Here is a 9104-nt window from a genome sequence, read left to right as displayed (position 1 = left end):
CGTGTTTTTGACCAATAGATTCACAGAATATATATCATGTGGAATTCCCGGAATTCCCTTTTCTAATCAGTAGATTATGTCTGTGTTACATATACAATCATATTCAATGAATATCGCTCGGATGACGCCTTTCTGCCGGGTCGCAGGTTTTCTCAGTTGCTTTGGTGGATTTCTCGAATCTTTTCCTACATTTACAAAACATTAAATGCATTTCTCAAAACAATTGGTATGAATCAAAACACCATGGATTACCTACAGAATCCAATTTATTTCTCAAAATTCTTAGTTCATGTCTCAAAATGAAATATCTGTATCAATGAACATGTCAGAGATTCAGAATATGAAGTCCTCGTTTCATTGTGTTTGGATAAGACAGTCAGATTGATTAGTCATGTTGTCAGTGTTCTGCTAGACTTTTGATGACATGTATTGTAAATTGTAATTAGGCAGGTCAGAGACTGGACAAGATTCACATTTACACATTTAGAAATTGCTTTGGGTTTAAGTCAAATCTAATGGACATGTTACATATGTGCCCAAAAGAAAGAGAGAGAGGGAATGAAAGACTTAAGGTTGGAGGAGAAAGAAAGAGAGAAGACTTCTACACCTGCAGAAAGAGAAAAAAACATATTAATATCAATATCAATATCGTATCAATAACAGAATTTTTATGAATGTATGAATGATAGCAACAATTTTTTTTAGAATGTATTAAAGGTCGCAGGTGTTATTCACAATAGACAGATAGTTTTAATAAACCCCATGCAAAAGTCTAATTTAGAGCCTCATCACACAAAATGGTTTATAAATCTATAAACCACTGAGTCCAGTAGGGGGAGATATTGTTAATGTCCTAGTTAATTATCTGCAGAGTTGCGTAGTAACTAGTTACTCGAGTAACCTTTTTGGAAAAATGTACTTTTAGGAATATTTTTATAATGCTGTACTTTTTTGAGTACTTTTATTATGAAGTCGCTACTCTTACTTGAGTAACATTTCTGGATTCTCTGCCCACTGAGAGTAACTTCACTGAATGAACCAAAAATTCACCAGACACAGACACACCTGCAGTCTTTATTAAAGTTTCAGAAGTTTTTTTTTATTGATAGAAACTAGTTTGGAAAAAAATAATTATTTTACCTAATTTTATTATAATTTTGTTACTTATATGAATTATTTTAATTTTCATCATAAAGATACCAACATTTCCACTAAACTTTATTTTGGTTCATCTGATTATATAATTTTTAAATATTAAATGATTGATAATTTAATCAGTTACTCAGTACTTGAGTAAATATTTTACCAAATACTTTATAGTAAAAAAGCAAGATGCTGCAGATCCTCTATCAGTCTCTTGTTGAGAGCGTCATCTCTTCAGCCGTCATCTGTTGGGCAGCAGCCTCAGAACCAAGGACTTAAAAAGGCTCAACAGGCTGATAAAGAATGCTGGTTCTGTTCTGGTTCAGTTCTGGTTCTGTTCTGGGGACGACTGTGGAACCTCTGGAGATGATGATTCAAAGAAGGATTCTTCATAAAATCAATAAAATTATGGACAACCCTGACCATCCTCTTCAGGAGACTGGCTTGAGAAAACAGAGAATCTCCAGTCAGAGGTTTCTTCAGATTTGCTGTAATACAAACTGCTACAGGAGATCTTTCCTGCCAACAGCCATCAAGATCTACAATAACTCTTTGAAGAATCTGAATTCATGAGTTACAACAACATTTAGTTTTACTTTGAAATAAATAAAGTATTTTGAATTTGAATTTTTACTCTTACTTGGGTAATTTCTTAGAAGGCTGCTTTTTACTTTTACTTGAGTAAAGATATGTTGAAGAGTGCTACTGTGGCTTGGGTAAAATAGTTGGATACTTTTCCCACCTGAATATCTGGTTTCCAGGTATCACAATATTACATGAAATTGTTTATGGCTGAAAATGAGTGAAGGGGCTTAAGAAATCTTTCATGACAGTAAACATTAATGATGAGGAAAATAAAAGCACATGATGCTTTTACTTTGGCATCATTTAGTCAGGGCTGCGATTGGTTGAAAGGTCTTGCTTTGATGGTCTGGTTAGTTCTCAGTATCATTTGAGCTGCCATGGTGACAAATTCAGGTAAGATCAGCTTCTATTTACAGAAAATGCCAAAATGACACTATGATGAGCCACTGTTCTCATCCCCTGAGCAGCTCCAAAAAGGAACCATTTTGTTTGCAAATCTCTGTGGTGCAAAGCAATGTAGTTCAACCAATATTTGCTTATGGGGTTTACTTCATTTATATTTAATGCTGCATCCTGTTACTGGATGACTGGATGTCTCACAGTGAAGGCAGACAATGAAAAATGAGAGCAATAAGTGTTCCTTGTTTGAACAGTGATTCTTTTCAGTTTTGTGGACTTTATGTGGAAGTCCTTTTATTAAATAATAATTCCATAGATAAAGCATTTCGAGACAGTGCAGTTGAAAGAGTACAGCTCTGTTAGCTGACATGCTGTTTGTTCTCACATGTGGTCTGAGTCAGCAGGCAAGCAGAGGTCATCTTCCTGCTGTCTGTACAAAACCTCTCAGAGGGGAAACTTCCTGTTCCTCTTAGTGTTCGCTCTACATTCAGGAGTCATGGAAATGAAGCCGAGGTGTAAATTCAACTGAGACTCTCTCCAGCCTACCTGCTCCATCTAATCACCACGATTGAACCAGTCATCCTTCATCAGATGACACAAGGTCCTGTTTCAGTAAACTAATGGAAGCTTATTAAAATAATAGTGTCTTCAGCAGGATTTGTTTTGTTCCTGTTATTTGAAGAGGCCCAGTCTACAGTCAGTCCACCTGCTCAGGATTTCTATCCTTGACCAGGACAGGATCCTGTTTGCTGTCAGAAAAAATGTCTTAAGAAAAGTTGTTAGTTTTCAGATATTAGCTCACACAAGATGCAACAGTTAGCATTTTTCACCAGCAAAAAAGCAGAAAATTATGAAATGTGTTTGAGAGCTAGGAGCTGGAGTATAATATAAATATATGTGAAGCAAGGGTTCATTTTAATCTGTTAATTCATTTTAATCTAAATCTGTGTTTACACAAAGTCAGAAAACTAGTCACTTCTTGCAGAACCCTCTTCTTGGTCCCGATCACACCATTCTGGTCGTGGCCCTTCACAGCAGGTAGAGAGGGCCTGGAGCTGGCTCATTGCTATCACTTACTGCTTTAATCCTTCTGCTCACTGTGCCGTGGATAAGCCCGGAGTGAAAGGGGCCCACAGGGCCACACTGACTAACTTCACAGACTCCAGTGGAGCTTGGCTTCCCTGGCTGCTGGTCAGTCCTGCATGAGTACACAGGACTGCTTTCTGAATAAGGGAGGTTTCGCTCTGCCGCTTTTTTAATTTTAAAACTTATTCTTGTCTTTCTGCAGCTGCAGGACATTCTAATGTGTTTAGGAAATGCTGGGTGAACGATACACTGGATAACATGGAACTGATGCGTACTCTTACTCCATGAAGTGGGGTTATGATGAGAGGTTATTATCAGTCAGTATCTTCCCTGCTGCAACAAGGGTTTGAATTGAGCTTTCTTTCAATTAGTCAAACATTTGAACATTTTGATGTTTGCAACTGTTTTGCAACAATAATGTGTTGGTTTGTCCTTGACTAATTCTTACTAAAAGACATGGACAATTATTGAAGTTAATGGTTTTAATCAAAATTTAAAAATTAATCACTACCTGATGATCAGATATTCATAGCCAAACAGTTCTTACTCTCACTTATAGTTTCATGATTACCTGCCTGGTGGAGTGTGATATTACAGAACAAAAAAAGGTGAATTTTCAAACTCTAAGCCCGATTTATAGAATAAGTTCTCTCCAAAATATAAAAATTGATCAGTGACATTCAAATAAACACAAAATAATAAGAACCTAATCAAGCTGACTAAAAAAGTAAAAAGGTGAACGAATAACAAATATGAACTATTAATAACAAAATAAATAAATAAACAATGAAAAACAACAGTTCAGCTTTGATATGTATTTTTCAAAATCCGATGTGTGTTATGAGGGAATTTAGTTCCCAGATCAGCTTCCCATCTGACAAGGATCACCAGATGTGTTCAAACTGCAGATACAAAACCCAGGAATAAGCAGAAATATACTCCAAAAATATACAAAGGTTTAATGTGGGCAAAAAAGGGACATGTTTTGGCTACATGTCGTCTCAGCTTGTTACAGACAAGCAATGAGTGAACAGAGAGATTAAAGTTCCTCTAAGCCAATCAGAGACAAGCTGGACAATCAGGCCCCAAAAAAGAAACATCTGTGACAAATGAAAATAATATGCAACATTCAACACCAACTGATCATTATCAGTTGGTGTTGAATGTTGCATATTATTCTGCAACATTCCTGTCTGTAAAGAGACATTAATCTGTCTGGTTTCCAAGGATCACCAGCTGACATGTGTTCAAACTGCAGCTACAAAACCCAGGAACCTTAAAGGTTTACTGTCTGTAAAGAGTGGATCTCTGATTGGCTTAGATGCCAAAGACCCCTCCCACCCCGGACACCACCATAAAAACACAATTTCTACCCAAGAGCTGTTTTTACCCCGAACACAACTAATCCATCTATAAACTGATCATTAATTTATTTTTCTTAATGTCTCAGTTGTTCTGTATTTCTACAATATTTTTATATTTTTATTGACATATACTTATTATTCTATTCAATTATTCGACTTCCCTTTGAAAGGTGCTGTTTTATAATTTCATTGGTCTTTCTTCGTGCACAATGAGAATAAAAGGAATTCTGACTCTTACTGTGAACCATTCCAATGAACAGCTTCTAATTGTTCTAAGGATGTGGTTAGAGTGAATCCAAAACTGTGGTTTTTTTTGGACATAATGGATCAGAATGGATCCTACTGGAGTGAGTCAAGGTATTCATTAAATAATGCTGGGTCCTCTTCTCTCGCTCTTCATACTGCTGCATTACTGTGCTACACCCAAAACCTCTACGCTTTCTTGTTCAGGTTTTCTTAATTAATCTCCGTTGCAATAAATCCTTTGGGTAAACATTGCATGTGGTAAATGAATCCATTCTGTACACACAAAGCCAGAAACAAAGAAACCGTCTTTAGCTACCAGAAGGATACGTGTGATAGATGGCAGAGTGAACATTTCATTGTCACCTAGACTTGAGTGATTTAAGATGTTTGTGTCCCAACCCGACTCTCCAAGGTTATTTTACTGTGATCAACACCTTTGGTTTATAGTTCACAAACTTCAATTCAATTTATTTATGTCATCACAAAAATATTAATTTGACATTTGATAAAGCAGATGTTATTCACATTGAAGTAAATCAAATGTCTTTGTTTTGTAAATATTTAATAATATCAGTTGCATGAGACAGGATTGCCGTTTCACTGGTGGGTTCCTTCAAAAAATGACCATCAGTAGCAGTAGTTCTTCTGCGCTTTAGGAACACATGATGATTCTCTGGAAATGTCCCATGTCTGGATTCTTTCCAGCTCCACAATTCACATTACTTCTGTGTTCAGTTCCTGAAGCAGTTCCTGAAAGGTCAAGGTGAGGATCATAACGGTTACTAAACAGCTCTGATTGATTCCAGGCCTTTTTAAGGGTCCTTTGATGTAATTTGAACATTTTATAACAACACAGTTTAGCCCTGCAGTGATTTGAAGTGTTTGTATTGTTCTGGGTAGCTGCTCTCAGAAGAAGGAAGGGCAGTTATTCCAGGGCACAGAGCCAGACAGCCGAGGTGAATGAACAAGAAGGAACAGAGAAGACAGCTTGGTGGGGCTGGGGATGGAGGGGGGCAGGCAGAGGATGCAGACTGCTGAGATGGGATGAGGACTGCCTGGACTCAAATGTTGCTTCAAGGACTTCTTCCATCATGTGTCAGAGTCCTGGAGAGAGAAACTTGCTGACAGCAGGAAAATCCACTCAGTCCGGTCAAATATCTCTTGCAGATTTTCTGCAGGTCGTGTCAGAGTCAGTGACTGACTGGAGAAGAATATCAGACTGTGTGACAAACTGGAACTAAGATCTCACAAGTTTGAACGAGTGAGGTGACGATCTACCATCATTGATGATGCCCCCACACACCTCCACCAGCACCCCCCCTCCCAACTGGGCTCTTTCTGGAGAAACAAGAGGTATTAGCCCAGCCTCTGTTTGAAGATTACAGTTAAATCAGAGTTTCTATAGTAAATAAAATACCTCCAAAAGGTTTAGTTCACTAATTCAACTCATACAATAAAACTCATATATTTTATCCATTAACTTCATAGTGATCCATTCAAAACACGTTTCTATACATCTTGAAGGCTAATATTATATATGAAAAAGATATTAACCTTGAATTGTGAACTTACTAAATGTGTATCCACATACTGTACTGTATATGTACAGTACATGCACATGGTCTGGGCTCCTTTTGCTTGAGTTACTGTATTAATGTGGTGTGCCATGGAGGGGGTCAGCCTGTGGTTCAGCTGACTCTCCTCTTTTCCTTCAGACTTTGGTTTCTGACTGCGGCTGCAGTCAGCACCTTGTGAATCTCCCCAAACTCTCAAATGGTTTTTGCTTCACAATCCCATCGAGGCTGCAGTTATCACGGTTGCTTGTGCCCCTTTTTCAACCACGCACTTTCCTTCCACTAAACCTTTCGTAGCAAGCTGTGGACAAAGAACTCTGTGAACTTCTTTAGCAATGACAGTTTGAGAGCTATGGTCATTGAGGATGGAGAGCCTCTGTTGGACTGTCATCAAATCAGAAGATTTCTCTTTGATTATGTAGACTAAGGTTCTCAGTTTATGATCAACTGAATTTATGGTTTTCATTAGCTGTCAGCCATAATCAGCAAAATGAACACAAAGACTTTACACTGTCAATTAACACTGACTATAAAAATAACTAATGAAATCTAATATTGATTATCTAGTGTTGAGCATTTTATTATTGATATATTCTAGCACATTAAATGTTTCCCCCAGTCGTTTCCATAAATGGTCAACTTTCATTCAGATGAATGCTTTTAAAAACATTCATCTGAAGTTTTTCTCTCCACATCTGTGAGCTTCTACCGCCATCTGTTGGTTGTCATGACTCACAGCAAGTGTTTTCATGTGGCTGATCTGCTCTCCAGCCCAACTACACCAATGTAACATTTAAACTAAATTGTGTTTTTAAATTCTGTTAAATTAAAACAGGATTAAATTAAAACAACTGATCTACAGTTGGCCTTTCAGGGAGGATTTTCTGATTTAGGGTACAGCAAACTTCACCGATTACTAAGTATTTGGCTTTGCATTAAAGTTTGGGTCTGCAACCTGCAATGGCTCCTAAGACCTTCCAGAATGGCTCTTGATAACGTACATGTAGAGGTGCTGGTCATAAAATTAGAATATCATGAAAAAGTTGAAATGTCAGCAATTCCAGTCAAAAAGTGAAACTTGTATTTTATATTAATTTGTTACACAAAGACTGATATATCTCAAATGTTTTTCTTTTAATCTTGATGGTTAAAATTGACAACTAATAAAAACCATAAATTCTTTATCTCATAAAATTAGAATATTACTTAAGACCAATACAAAAAAGGGATTTTTAGAAATGTTGGCCACCTGAAAACTGAGCATGTGCAGCACTCGGTACTTAGTTGGGGCTCCTTTTGCCCAGATTACTGCAGCAATGCGGCGTGACGTGGAGTCCAGCAGTCTGTGGCTCTGCTCAGGTGCTATGAGAGGCCAGGTTGCTCTGATAGTGACCTTCTGCTCTTCTGAATTGTTGGGTCTGATGTATCACATCATCTTCCTCTTCACAATACGCCAGAGATTTTCTATGGCGTTAAGGTCAGGTGAGTTTGCTGGCCAGTTAAGAACAGGGATGCCACGGTCCTTAAACCAGGTCCTGGTAGCTTTGGCTCTGTGTGCAGGAGCTAACTCCTGTTGGAAAATGAAATCTGTATCTCAATAAGGTTGGTCAGCAGCAGGAAGCCTGAAGTGCTCTAAAACGTCCTGGTAGGCGGCTACGTTGACCTTTAACCTCAGAAAACACAGTGGACGGACACCGGCAGATGACATGGCAACCCAAACTGTCGCTGACTGCGGAAACTTTGACTGGACCTCAAGCAACGTGGATTCTGTGCCTCTCCTCTCTTCCTCCAGACTCTGGCGCCTTGATTTCCAAAGGAAATGAAGAATTCACTTTCATCAGAGAGCATAACTTTGGACCACTCAGCAGCAGTCCAGTCCTTTTTGTCTTTAGCCCAGCTGAGACGCTTCTGATGCTGTTTCTTGTTCAAGAGTGGCTTGACAAAGGGAATGTGACAGCTGAACCCCAGGTCCTGGTATGTCTGTGTGTGGTGGTTCTTGAAGCTCTGACTCCAGCTGCAGTCCACTCTCTGTGAATCTTCCCCACATTTTTCAATGGGTTTTGTTTCACAATTCCCTCCAGGGTGCCGTTATCCTGATTGCTTGTCCATTTTTTTCTACCACATCTTTTCCTTCCCTTCATCTCTTTATGAATGTGCGTGAACACAGAGCTCTGTGCACAGCCAGATTCTTTAGCAATGGCCTTTGTGTCTTACCCTCTTGTGAAAGGTGTCAAAGGTCATCTTTTGGACAACTGTCAAGTCAGCAGTCATCCCCATGATTGTGTAGCCTACAGAACTGGACTGAGACAATTTAAAAGCCTTTGCATGTGTTTTGAGCTAATTATCTGATTAGTGCGTAGCACCCGGGGTCTTCAATACTGAACCTTTTCACAATATTCAAATTGTCTGAGATACTGAATTTGGAGTTTTCATTAGTTGTAATAAACATTAAAGAAATAAACATTTGAAATGTATCCATCTCTATGTAATGAATGAATGTAATATACAAATTTCACTTTTTGAATGGGATTACTGATTTAAATAAACTTTTTCATGATATTCTAATTTTATGACCAGCATCTGTAAGTGCAGGTTTCATATTTTCACTGAATTTCATTGACAGAGTGACTCAAAAATATGTTTTTGATATATTTTCTTCAGGTAGAAACTATGTGGAGTTCTTTTTTCATTTGAAACAAACCTCACA

Source organism: Xiphophorus couchianus, chromosome 6 (genome assembly GCF_001444195.1).
Source record: "Xiphophorus couchianus chromosome 6, X_couchianus-1.0, whole genome shotgun sequence".
NCBI lineage: Eukaryota > Metazoa > Chordata > Actinopteri > Cyprinodontiformes > Poeciliidae > Xiphophorus > Xiphophorus couchianus.
Note: the sequence above shows the minus strand (reverse complement) of the source record.